Source organism: Meles meles, chromosome 12, assembly GCF_922984935.1.
Source record: "Meles meles chromosome 12, mMelMel3.1 paternal haplotype, whole genome shotgun sequence".
NCBI classification, from domain to species: domain Eukaryota; kingdom Metazoa; phylum Chordata; class Mammalia; order Carnivora; family Mustelidae; genus Meles; species Meles meles.
In genome coordinates this window covers 55,857,525-55,871,757 of record NC_060077.1, presented here as the reverse complement: position 1 = coordinate 55,871,757, position 14,233 = coordinate 55,857,525, and positions in this window count along the sequence as shown.

Sequence of the window (14,233 nt, the reverse complement as noted above, 5' to 3'; positions counted from 1 at the left end):
CAGTATCCAAGTGCCTCGCGGACAGCTGTGAATGAAGTAAGTTCTCTAATATATACATACTTGCCCCCAGGATTATTAACAGCCAGTCAGGCAAAAGAAAATACCAAATGAATTTTTTAATCTCAATCTTTTGAACAGTAACATTTAAAAAAAATTTCATTTATTTATTTGAGAGCGAGAAACAGAGTGTGAGCACAAGCAAGCAGGGAGGGGCGGGTGGCAAGGGCAGAGGGAGAGGGAGAAGCAAGCTCAATCCCAAGGTCTTGATCCCAGGACTCGGATCACAACCTGAACCACCCAGCTTCCCCTCAAACAGTAAAGTTTGTGAAGCTGCTCCTGTTCATCAAACCCTGTGGTGCTTCCATATACCCAGTCATGACCATGGCTCTTTATCATTTGTTCATTTAATCAAAAATTCATTGAGTTACAAAATCCATTTATGTGCTAGAAATCCGACGTATTTGATAATTAACTATAAAGGAGCAAAACAGCATGCCTCACTCCCAAAAATTCCCAACAAGCAAATTCAAGGGGTAGGGTAAAAGGCTAGGAATGGCGGTCACCTGTTTCCTGATAAACTAATGTTCCCAACCCATCCCTCGATTCTTTCTCTTTTTCCTTCTTCTCTTTGGATAACTTCTCTTTAAAGACAACTTACTCTCCATGTTCCCATGATTCCCCTCTCAACTTAAGGGCGATGCAGTATTATGGTTTTGGGACACCAGTTTTTCCCTCAGCATTTTCTTCCCCACTCAGGATTGGTCTTCGCCCCAATATGTGCTAATAGAAAGGGTATGGAAAGATGTGCCATATAGACAAAGGACTTGAAATTCAAGCAAGTCATTCCACCCCCTGAGGGTAGAACAAGTGTTCAAAGGGAAAGTTAAAATTGGTAGGTTAGGAACAATTCCTCACTCACTCCCTGGGATCCCGCAGATAGTCTCTGGAATCTAAAATCTAATGTTCCTGGCTAGAGCTACAAGGAGACAAGAACAAAGAACTCTACGAGGAAAGCAAGAACTCCACAAAGGAAAGCATGCCTTCCAAGGAAGAGAATAACTCCTTTGAGACAAGAGTAGCATGGAAGTATCAGAGAAAGCCACCAGGTTTAAAAGGCCATGTGGATAAGAATAAGAATGTCTCCGTAGTGGGCTGCATAGAAGGACAACCAGGCACCGGACAGACCGACGGATGTTTCCGAGAAAGTCTGTGAGGACAGCTGCCATCGGGACTGGATGGCAGCCTTGGCCTACTTAGCTTAGGCACAACCCAAGGGTAAAAGATAGGAATCCTCAGTGGGCTGCAATTAAATTTCTCCCATTTATATGGATGGGGATTCAAACTAATAATTACAGTTACAGAAAAATAAAGAGATTTATTATGCACATCTGCTTTTGTGAGCTGTGTGTCACAGAGACATCTGACCGCAAGCTACGTGTTGGAATAGATAGCTCACATTTGAAGTTAGGGAACTGAAAGCAGGGAGGTAGGAAGCAATCATTCCCAGGACTGCTGCAGTCTGTCTTGAACTCTCCCTAGTACAGCATATGGACAGCCTCACCAGGATTCTCATAGACAGGCACAGGGGCGTGGCTGAAATCCAACTCCAGAAATGTGTTTTGACTACAATTAATGGATGTCTTTTACATTTCAGTCTTTCTGGAATTTTCAATAAAGCTCTTTAATGCCGAATCTGCATTTGGTTGGTCTAACATACCTCCAGCTCCCCTCACTAGTATCCCAGGAAACTGTGTCTGCCTCTGGTTGTTGGTCCTCTTCAGGTCTTCATTTCCCCCAGGGAGTATCATGAATGGTGCTTGAGATTCTGGTCTCATGGATTGCTCTGGAACCATCAGGAAAGTACATTTCTCTCAGGAAATCGATTCTCAAAATCCCCATGGAATCCAAGAAAGTTCTAGACCGGAGGGTAGCAGATCCTGAACATAAAAAGCTTTCTGACAGGAAAAGTACAGAGGCTAAAAGACAAGATCCAAAAGACTTCTTATCTCTTCTCTTATAATGTTCATTTCCTTCACCTAGTTCTTTATCCAGAAATAACAAAAGATTTTTGTAAGTTATTTCATGTGTTCCCCAAGGGCTACCCTTTATGAAATCTTATCAACACATCTATAACCTATCAGGGAGGTGCATATACTTGGATTTAAATGAAATTAAATGGATCTAGGAAAAAGAAAGAGAATGGGAAGTGTGGTGACCAAAGGAGTCCCCAGGCAGCTGGAAGAACACAAATTCATTAGGGGCCCAGCTAATTAAAGAGCGGAAGAGCTCATAAGACATCTGTACCCTCTGCGATTGAGCAGAAAAAATCACATCCTTCTAAGTCCCTCCCCAACTACCATCTCTTACCCCATTTTTCCAAACTGTGGTATGTTACTGCATTAGCCAGAGTTCTCCAGAGAAGCAGAACAAATAGCATCTGTATATAGATAGAGAAATTCATTTAAGGAATTGGCTCACATAATTTTGAAAGCTGGCAAGTCCGAGATCTGCAGGGCGGGCTGGTGGGCTGGAGACACAGAGCAAAGGTGGTGTTGTAGCTTGAGTCCAAAGGCAGTCTGCTGGCAGAATTGTGTCTTCTTCTGCAAACCTTGGTCTTTTGTCTCTTAAGGCCTTAAACTTACTAGATGAGGCCCACCCACGTAAATAAAGGAAATCTGCTTTATTCAAAGTCTGCTGACTTAAATGTTAGCATCATCTAGAAAAGATCTTAACAGTTACATTTAGACTAGTATTTGACCAAATCTCTGGATACGGTAGCCTCTCCAAGTTGATACAGAAGAGGGAACCATCAGTTCTCTTTTTGCTTCTCTTTTATTTGCCAGACTCTTCACCACCACCTGTTTATGGGACAGCTATTGGTTACACTAAAGGTCACTGTTATTGCCACTGAATACAGTTGGCTCAACTGTCAGCCACACCCTGGGCTGAAGACAAAGATGCTATGTCTTATAGTTCATGGATGAGTGTGAGTAACAATACAGTAACAATACAGTCACGTCTGTGATACTCAGAAGTCGTCAGAGGACCAGGAGTGACCCTTCCGATTTCACAAAGCCACTTAACGGAGGCAGGGAGGAGCAAACAATTTTGTTCCTACACAACATGATCCTACTTTAAATCCCTGGACTGTGTAGGAGTTTTTGGTTTGTTTTAAGTGATTTGCATACCCATTGTGGGGCTTGAACTCACAACTCTAAGAACAAGAGTTACACGCTCTACCGACTGAGCCGGCCAGGCTCCCCCCCCCCGGACTGGCTTTATCCAGGGAGCTCTGAGGCTGAGAGCTAGCCCACAACTAGTGGCTAGGGTGACAGGGTGGGAATTGCCGCAGGATGATGAGCCAACAGCTTCCTCCCACGACCACTAAAGGATCACCAGGTGGCCTGAAAAGTTGGGCAACCTCTAGCTCAGATGGCTTGGGGTCATGAAAAATTCATCCCAAGCTCGAACAGGTCTCAAATGGGCATCCACAGGCTCTGCAATGGATAAGCGACATGTGAGATTGCTCCCGAAGTCATACCTGTGTGCCTGCTTCCCCGGACTGCTCAAGAATTTTAACTCCCTCAAACCCAAGTCTAGGTGTCTGCCCGTAGCTCAGGACTGCAAAGGGGTTCCTCACTTTTTCTATGCTCTGGTTGCACTTAAATATGGCACTCATTGCCCAGGATTATAGTTCTTTCCTTAGAAATCTGTCTCTCCTCTAAGTAGCCGCCTAGAAGCTGTCTCACTGAACCATGTAGTTCTCACACTTAATAGGCGCTGGGTACACGTTCGTGGAAAGAAATGGACGGAACTGTTGAAAATCAGTGTCTACCTATGAATTGCTTTTATAGCCTACCTCATCACCTCTAGGCACATAAAATTTTTTTATTGGCAAAGAGGCCGATGAAATCACCCCATGTTTTCATCCTGCATATTTTTGTCCAAGAAGAATACAAGTACCCCTCACTTTTTGAAAGTTCCCTTTTCACCACTTCATTTACACAGAAGACGGACATGAGTACCTGTTTTCGCTAAGTGAAAGAGATCCGAAGGGGTCTTTGCTTTTATGAAAAGTGGTGAAAAGCAAAAATAGCATTTAGTGCTGGTCGTGCAGCAAGTCTTACAAGGCAGTGTGCCCCCCCCGCCCCCACTCAGAGCAGCGCAAGGGGTCCCACCAAGCTCCTGCCCCAGGAACTGACCTCGCTTCTCTGCATCCAGCTGCCAGAGCTCTGAATTGTTGCCTGTGAGCGTCTGTGCTTTATCTCCATTTATTTTGTGCATCCCTTAGTCAGATATGTACTAAGCGTCCAGAAAAACCAAAGAGAGAAATACCTGGGTGACTTACCAGAAAAGCCAAATTGAGGGATGCCTGGGTGGCTCAGTTAGTTAAGCGTCTGCTTTCAGCTCAGGTCATGATCCCAGGGTCATGGGATGGAGTCCTGATATCCGGCTCCCCGCTCAGCCTGGAGCCTGCTTCTCCCTCTACCTGCTACTCCCCTTGCTTGTGTACATGCCCTCTCTCTGATAAATAAGTAAGTAAAATCTTAAAACACAATTAAAAGAAAAGCTGAAGAGAGGTTATTTTGTGGGGTCCGGGAATGCTTGAAACCTTTTCCATCTAAACGAACAGTAATTACTTCTTTGCTTTACATCATTTTGGTTTATGAGAGATTTCGTAGGAATGCTCTGTTCGGGACACCTGCATCTCCCCCAGGAAGTCATGCAAGGCTTTGTCGTGATACATTATTAGGAGTTTCCCCATGTACACATCACGGCTTCACGATTTGGTTGGGCCAAGTCATACCGATATACAAAGTCCCGAAGAAGTACTCCAGAGGGTCAGTTAAGGGGATTCTGTGACAGGCCTCCTATACATAATCACCAAAATTCAATCCATCTGCTTTAACAACTCAGCGGTGATACCTTTTTTGTGCGTCAAACGACGCAACATCCAGCTTGTTTCCCACTGCAATGGCTCTGAGTTTTGTTCGGTTTGGTTTTACTGTGAATGCCAGCAGAGAAAAGCTACCCAGACATGTGCTAAAATGACAGATACTTTCCAAGGATTGTGTAAGTGACACTACTTCCAGGGCAACAGAAAATGCAAAGGGTACACAGGGTCCCGCAGGGAGCACACGCTGGGGCTTTGGGGGATGAACACCCAGGGGTTCCTATGGCCCAGGGGGTGGTCAGCAGGGAAATATTCGCTGCATGTGGTGGGAGGAGATTTGCTGGACAGAAGCAAAAAAAAAAAAAATTTTTTTTTGAGAGAAAGAGTCTTCTTTCTTCTCTCTGTTTTGGGTCCAAGCTTTTAACCCACCATAACAGTCAGCCCAGGCCACTTTGACCACAAAACTTATTGAGAAAGAAAAGATGGAATGTGTGATCAATTTCACCTCCATCTCCTGTGAATGGGAAAGTCCTCCATGCATCCTGCCGGACATGTTTCGCTCCTGTCCCTTCCTGTCATGTGTACATTCCTCCACGGCATCACCAAACCGTTTGCCTTGAAATCCCTGTTAACTGCGAAAAGTGATTGAGGACCCACAAAGAAATTTTACTATTTTATCTATCAATATGGACCTTATTAGAAATTAACACTGGAAAAATTTTGAGATATTTATTAATTCATTAAATAATGTTAACCCTACTATAGGTTTACATAAATAATATATTTTAATGGAAAGTAAGAACATATTTTAAAAAATAGTGGGAAGAGTGGCGCTGCTTTACATTTTGACAGATCTCTCAATGTCTGGCTTCTCAGATGGATTCTCAGATCTTCTGCATTCAACCCATTGCGGTATGTTGCCACGATTAAAGCATATGAAGAAAATTCAGATTCGAACAGAAACGTAGTAGAAAAGAAGAGGATTTTAATAGCGTTTTAAGATCATTGTGGCTGTTCTTCAATTCTACACCCAAATTCTATAAGCTGCAGTTTCTTAAATTGCATCAGTGGGGGCGCCTGGGTGGCTCAGGCGGCTGGGTGTCCAACTCTTGATTTCAGTTCAGGTTGTCATCTTGGGGTCATGAGATCAAGCCCCATGTCAGGCTCTGCACTCAACTTGGAGTCTGCTGGAGATGCTCCTCCCCCTGCTTGTGCTAAATAAATAAATAAAATCTTTTTAAAAAAATCATATTGGTGAACTTTTCATACTCTGTTATATTAAAATCCATTGATCTGGACTTGCTTTTTTTTTTAAGATTTTATTTATTTATTTGAGAGAGAGAGATCACAGAAATAGCGGGGAGGGTCAGAGAGAGAAGCAGACTCCTTGCTGAGCCAGGACCCTGACATGGGACTCAGTCCTAGGACCCCAGCATCATGACCGGGGACAAAGGCAGAAGCTCAACCAGCTGAGCCACCCAGGTGCCCTTGTCTTGTTCTTTGAGTGGATCCTTTACGTATGCATGATTTGTAACAGTGTTTATCTTTTCGAAAATCTAGATCTTGCAAGTGTTAACACATTTCATATCCTTTATCAGATAAATTTTCTGGTTAATGTCATCAATCTCATCAGAGAAGTTAAGTTTGTAACTGTTAAGGAAACTATCAAAGACACAACAGCAGACACAGGTTTTCCAAAATTCTTTCTCTTGAAATCTCTGGTTTTATCATTGGCAATAAATACTGTCGGTTAGTTTCCTTGATAGTTTCAGCTCACTTCATTCATTTTCAAGAAAATTTCTGTGAAATACCGAATAACCATAGTTTGTCTATCAGTTGTTCCTCAAGCGAATATGGTGTTCTATGAAAAAAGCAGCCAGTGCAGGTCACACCTCAAGCATTCACACAAATGCTTTCCTCAAGACAAAGACCATATTTTGGAATGCAGCAGAAGTGCTCTGTGTGTATTTCCCATTTTGTCATGCAGAATATTAAAAAGATGTGCACTCGAGGGCCTAGATTTAATAAAATTAATTTTTATAGCTTCGTCGGGATGTTTTAAAGTGAGCCCATGGTTGTTTTTCCTGCAAAGGCATGACACTGAACAATACAGTGGCTGCTCCTGCCCTTGCTTCTGCATCAAGGTGCAATTGTCAACAGAGGGAAAAAACAAAAAAAACAAAGGCCCAAATATCAGCATTATTATGAAAATAGTTTTGGCCTGTGGATCCCTACAAGAGTCTCAGGGACATTTCAGGAGCTTGTGGACCACACTTGGGGAACTGTTGCCTTACACTGGAGGGGAAGGTAGAACAAGACTCAGAAGGACTGGAGTTTGAGCCCTTAGATAAGAAGTTCAGCACTGAGGAGCACCTGGCTGGCTGAGCGAGAAGAACATGTGACTTTTGACCCCAGGGTCATGAGTTTAAGCCCCAGGTTGGGTGGAGAGATTACTAAAAATAATAAGAAGAAGAAGATTAAAAAAAGAAGTTCAGCAATTTAACAGCTACCTGAACCTGAGTAAGTTAAACTCCCTGGGTCTTAACTTTCTTATGTGTAACAGAATTTTTTTAAGGGGGTATGATCAGCACATTAAGAATTATATATGTGAAGTGAGTGCCTAGAATATAGACCAAAGTAGAATATGGACCAGAGATGAGTGGGTAAGGGAGTTCATGAACAAAGGACATCATTGGAGAAAACTAAAGTATACCTTAATTAGCATATGCATTCCAAAATATTTATAGAGAGCCACAACCAGTCGCCGTGCTCCGTGGACACACAGAAACGAGTGGCATGATCCCTGCTCCTGAATAGTTTATAAGGGCATTTACATCACTTGGCATTTAAATCAATTATAAGGACTCAACCTGATCGGTGTTATAAGAAAGGTATGTGCCAAGTACCAAGGTCAAGCAGTGAAATACTTGCTCTTAGTCTACATATGGATACAGGAAACCAACTGAAACAGGAAGATGGACTCTAGGGCTAGTCCATGTGGAGAAAATGACAGACAGCCCGGTTTTTAGCAGGTTTACTGGTCACCAAGCCACCTGATAAACTTACAGGGAGAAGGGGAGCCCCATCACTCTGAACTACAGACTATACGCTTGGAATGGGGAAGACAGTCCTAGCAATAGTGGAATTTCCAGATCCCTGCCATGGTGGTGAGATTCCTCACACATACATAGTGGGAACCTTTGGAGATAAATAAACAGTGCTCAGCACAGCTGTGACCAGGGAGGGCCTTGTGCTTTGACAGGTGCCGATGTGAGTTCTGGGCCCTGAAGCTGTTGACTTTGCTCTCTGCGGCCAGAAGGGCAAGGTGTGTATGGAGTAGGCGATATATGATTCATTGCCATTTGGGTAAGAATAAAAGGGAAAGAAAAACATTGCTTCAAGAGTCATAATTCAAGTATCATAATTGAAGCCACTTGTCGGTGTTTCCATGGAGTTGGCTATCCAGATGAGAGTTCTGAAGGGTTAAGCCTCAGCCTAGAACATGAAAGAACAAAGCCTCACAGACACAGCAGATTAAGTCATTGCTGTTTTCTGACAAAGCAAACAGGAAGTACAGGCGGCTGTTCCATCTTCATCTGAAAGAGGAGAGAGGAAAAAGAGAGATAATGAGCAATCATGGAAACGAGTGTCATCTTACGTGTGGGCTGGGGGATTTCACTGCCAAGCATTAGACATTTCAGGACTGAGGACAAGGAGCCAAAAATAGCCTGCATATTTCACAAATTAGGCCTAAAACCAGTCTTGCATAGTGGAGTGTCTTGATTTGGTTTAATAATCCTAGAGGATGTTTCTGTCGTAGATAATACTTTGTACTAATGCAGATATTTCCCTGAATGAGGTTATGAACAAGGGAGATAAGTTACACATTCTTATCTTTACATCATGATATCATTACTAATTGTATGGTTAAAAATGTATAGTTAAATGTTTCAATGGATGGATGGGTGGGTGGGTGGGAAGGTGCGTTAGTGGTGGTTTGGTGTGAAATGTGAACTTTAGAGCTAAAGATGAAATAAATTCTAGGAAGAAATTAAAAACTTCTAAGGTAGGATACCTAAGGAGAGCTGTCTGGGGATCACTTACCCAAAGAAGAGAGAGTACAATTTGGAGTCCTAGCTCTGGCCTTGAACTAGAGATTAGAAATCACTTTGAACATTTCAAATACTCAAAGATATTTACTCTTTGTCTAACTGATACTACATCAGGAGAGTTAGAGACTCAGTCCCAGAATTTGTCAGGCTTGAGAGTCATTTGGTGTCTATAATCCTCCCACATAATAATTCATGCTGGTGGAGAACCTTTTACCCTCCATTGATCCTAACTTGATGTCCACAATCATGGGTAGAATTCAGGAGTTCTGTGAATCTGATGTGGAAATTAATGACATAAAACAATTCCATCTCAATCTCATTAACCTTTAATTAAAACGTAGCATTTCCCTTCATTGCAAAATAAGCAACAAACTCAAGTAGTAGTATTCGTACCTGATTGTCACCAAAAAATTAAACAAATATTTTCATATCAGATCATAATAAGTGCTGGTATCTCCAAATGTTGTGTGTAACTCATTGCTGCTCTGAAGGATGGTAGTTATTCGTCCCACAGCTAGGTCTTGTCATTGACTACATTAATAAACACATATATTATTATATCACAAACATTCTTTTTGGTAACTATATGTCAATACAATGTGGGTGTTTTGGTAATCTTATGTAATTTATTTTATGCATTTAAAACATTATCCTGAAAAGGGACCCCTGAGCTTCATCAGACTAACAAAGGCATGCATGGCCCAAAACTGTCAGGGTGACAACAACATGGATGGCCTAGAGGGTGTAATGCTCGGTGAAATAGATCAGTGAGAGAAAGACAAATACCATACGATTTCACTCACGTGTGGAATTTAAGAAATAAAACCAATGAAGAAAGGAGAAAAAAGAGACAAAGACAAACCAAGAAGCACACTCTCAACTTCAGAGAACTGCTGGTTACCAGAGGGGAGGTGGGGGTGGGGGGAGGAACAGGTGATGGGAATTTGGGGGGGGGGCACTTGTTGCCATGAGTACCGGGCGATACATGGAATTTTGAATACCTAAAACGAATATAGCACTGTATGTTAATTATGTTGGAATTAAAATTAAAAACAATAAAAATGCAAAAAAAAAAAAAAGAAAGAAAAAAAGCTAAGGTGAGAGCTGCCTCTTTCCATTGTACCTTTTCTTCCCTGGATGGACATCACACTGAATTCTCACGAAGGGATAGGCAGTGTTTTCATGACGTTTCCAGGAAGCAGCTCAAACCCTCAAGCCTGAGGACTGTAAGCAAGCTGTTTTATCCATTAGGCACCATAGAAACGGGGCCTAGGGCCAATGAGCTTGAACAATGCCGTCTACAAAACCGCTTAAGACAGACCTAGGGGGAACATTTTTTGCTCTAAACTAAAAATAAAGCTACAGATGTGAAATTAATAAATGCCTAATTAAATGTACCAAATCGCGTATGTGAAATTCATCTGTCATTGCATTTAATATGCATAAATATTTTTGCATTTGAAAAAATTTACAGATCAGATTTTCTCACTTTGTAAGAAATCCCAAGTAAACATGATTAGGAAGAAAAGCAATCAAAAATTGAAGTTATATAAATATTTTCAGAAGTAGAATTTTATAAATACACCCACTATTTTATTTCCCCTTTTTATTTTATGGGGGGGGGAAATGATACTTGGGTAACGGAGAACGTCGGTACATTCAGTACCTTTTAGTTTGTTTGAAAGGATGTGTGGTGAGGCTTCAAAGAAGAGAATGGATCCAGGCCTTCAAAGGTCTCAAAACTGCGCTGGCTTGAAATGGTCAACTTGTCTTCTTGGCCCTCAAGAAGAGCATATAGTCCCAGAAACTGGGCGTCCAGAGGACTCCGACCCTTGCCATCTTCCAGACACAAAACTGCAAGCCTTCCCAATCCTCCTGGCACTCTTCCATGCCCCTCACTGTTGGCCTCACTCCCTTCCCATGGCATTTCACCTTCTTAGAAAAGTAAGAGAGTTCCGGCCATTTGTATTTGTTTTGGTGGAGATGCCTAGAAATCCGACACAGGGCCTCATGTAAATGAGCCCCAGCACTCACCAACTCCTTCAGGGTTTTGCAAATGGCATTTCGGGTGCACTGGGACCTCAGCTGGGCTCTCCTCTGTGCAGCTCCCTGACCCTCTAACAGGGAGGGCCTGGCCCTCCACGAGTCAGAATTCTCTTGGGTCACGTCTCTTGGCTTTTCCTCTTTCCATCAGAAATGCTCTGTCTAGTTTCCTGCAAAAGCACTGGACAAGCCCTTTGTCATCCTGACTAGTGACAAGTCACACAGAGGAGAAACTGTCCTCCATCTGGATGTCATTACGCACCCAGCTGGGGTAGGTGGTCGGGCTGGATGGGCCATCTCTAGAGATGAAAAGGAGAAAGATAATCGAGGTTGTAGACATGTCCACTTGTCCATGCCCACGACGTCTGTAAGAAACACATGAGAAGATGCCAGTAAGATTCAACTCTGAAGAAAGGAATGGAAACCTGGGTGCAATAAAAGGGCCTTTTGTGTTAACTGTGGACCTTGTAGTCAGCTGGACTAAGCATTTGCTCAGGGCCATAAAAAAAAGAAAAACATTTGAAAAGGACATTTGAAAATTTATGTTTATTTGAAAGCGCTAAAGAAGTCAAGGAAAATTCAGAATGTTAGTGTACTTTCTTATGCTTCATTGTAAGGTGAGTGTAAATAAAAAATTGTCCCAAACCAGGACTTGGGAAAAACTTCCTCCTGGGAAGAAGTTAGCACTCCTGATAAAATACACAGGCCATTTGCTGATGAAGGTTAGTGGGATTAAGATCTGTCCGGAGAATCTAGGGTTCTCCAACCACCCACTGGAAAATCAGGGGTCTTTTTTTTTTTTTAAAGATTTTATTTATTTATTTGACAGAGATCACAAGCAGGCAGAGAGAGAAGATGAAACAGGCTCACCGCCGAGCAGAGAGCCCAATGTGAGGCTCGATCCCAGGATCCTGAGATCATGACCCAAGCTGAAAGCAGAGGCTTTAACCCACTGAGCCACCCAGGTGCCCCATCAGGTGTCTTTTTACCAAACTTTTTTTATTGATGTATCTGATCTTATGATGGTGATAAAAATGTTCTTTTCTCCTATAAAATACCCCTGAGAATAAATCTTTGAGTTAGCCTCCTAAACACCCCTTGCTTTGACTACAAGAATGCCATAAAACTTTGATATCTGCTCATGACTACATTGTCTAAAAATCTGTCTTCAACGGTATTGTTTTTATTTTAAGATAAAGGGGCGGGCATTATGATCTTTCCTGGGTTTAAGATCTTTAAGATTGCTGGCTTCTGCCGAATTTAATTGTTTTATAGTCATATATGACCTATGTAGATTAATTCTTCTAAAGATTGTAGGCAAAAGAATTCTGTTTTAATTACATTTCCACATAGTCTGTTAAGGCACAATACTGCTAAAGTATAATTTTCAAGAAAGTAAAATTACGACTGCCATGCGAATATAAATGCACACATGTCTGAGATTTTATTCACTTAATTACTAAAGTACCAGTACAATTTATTACTAAGAACGAGTTTCAAGAAGAATTTGAGGGACAGTCATTTATAGAGGCAATCAGGAATGTTGAAATGAATATTGTTAATAGTTGGGAAGCTAGTTAATCTTACATAGGAAAGTGATGTATAGTACTGGGGTTATCTTTTTTTTTTCTTTAAGATTTTATTTATTTATTTGTCAGAGAGAGAGAGAGAGAGAACAACCAGGGGGAGCTGCAGGGAGAGGGAGAAGCAGGCTCCCCACTGAGCAGGGAGCCAGATGCGGAACTCAATCCCAGAACCCGGGGATCATGACCCAGGCCAAAGGCAGATGCTTAACCGAGCCATGCAGGCATCTCTGGGCTTCTCTTCTACAGGGCAGAAGTCTTTTGTAACTCTCCTGGACAGAAGCATTTGCACATCTATTGACAAGAATCATTTGCATGACTCCCAGTTTTCTGTCATTTGAATTTTGCCTTGGTTAATAGGAGACAATCAAAGGTATACACACCCTACAAGATCAGTTAATGTTCTCGTGACTGTGCTCAGCACTCTGACAAAAGATAACCCCAAGTTTTTGGTTTTTTTTAGCCAAGTCCCAAGTCTCAAATCACTTTCCCTGCCAGGAAACAATTTTATCAACAATTGCACCCAATCAAAAACCAAAGTATAAACAAAACAAAACAAAAACAAAACAAAACACACACACAAACAAACAAAAAAACCAAAGTATAGAACAAATTCGTGATGGGTGGGGACTATGAGAATTATAGCTGAACAATTGCTGGCTCCTCTGCTTTTTCCTCGTCCTGACTTTATAATAACAACCAAAAAATGCTTTCTAAAATGATTGATAGTTACACTACAATTTTACTCTAAATCCTGTTTTTTGAGGAGGGAGAAACTGAAAAAAAAAAAAGATTCTTAAGCTCAACTGGAAAAATAAGTATCTGGAAATAATCAAGAAAAAAAATGTTTTAAAGATTTTATTTATTATTTGAGAGAGAGAGAGAAAATAAACACAAGAAGGAGGGAGGGCAAAGGGACACACAGGCTCCCCACCTAGAAAGGAAACCAATGTGGGGCTTGATTGCAGGACCCCGGGATCATGAGCTGAAGGCAGATGCTTAAGTGACTGATCCACCCAGGTGCCCCAAGAAAATTTTGAAAATTAATTGGGAGAAAGGGATGGGTGTCAGTGGTGATGCAGGAAAAAAATAGAAAGGCTTGCTTTCCCTAATGTTAGATATTAAAAGTCACTTGAAATTTATAGTAACAAAAACAGGAATAGATTAATAAAAAATTTAAATCCCCAAGCCAGACCCAAGTTTAAGAATATGCTAGATGTTGGGGCACCTGGGTGGCTCAGTGGGTTAAGCCTCTGCCTTTGTCTCAGGTCTTGATCACGGGGTCCTGGGATGGAGTCCCGCATCGGGTTCTCTGCTCAGCAGGGAGCCTGTTTCCCCCTCTCTCTCTGCCTGCCTCTCTGCCTACTTGTAATCTCTCTCTGTAAAAAAACAAACAAACAAAAAAAAAAAACAATGCTGGATGTGATATTTAAAATCAATGGACAAAAATGATGGTTATCAATAGATGATATTGAGACAAACTGATATACAGTTGCTCAAAAATTTATTTTTATTTTTATTTTTTAAGATTGTATTTTTAAGTTCTCTCTATACCTGATATGGGGCTCGAACCCACAACTCCCAGATGAAGAGTCACACCC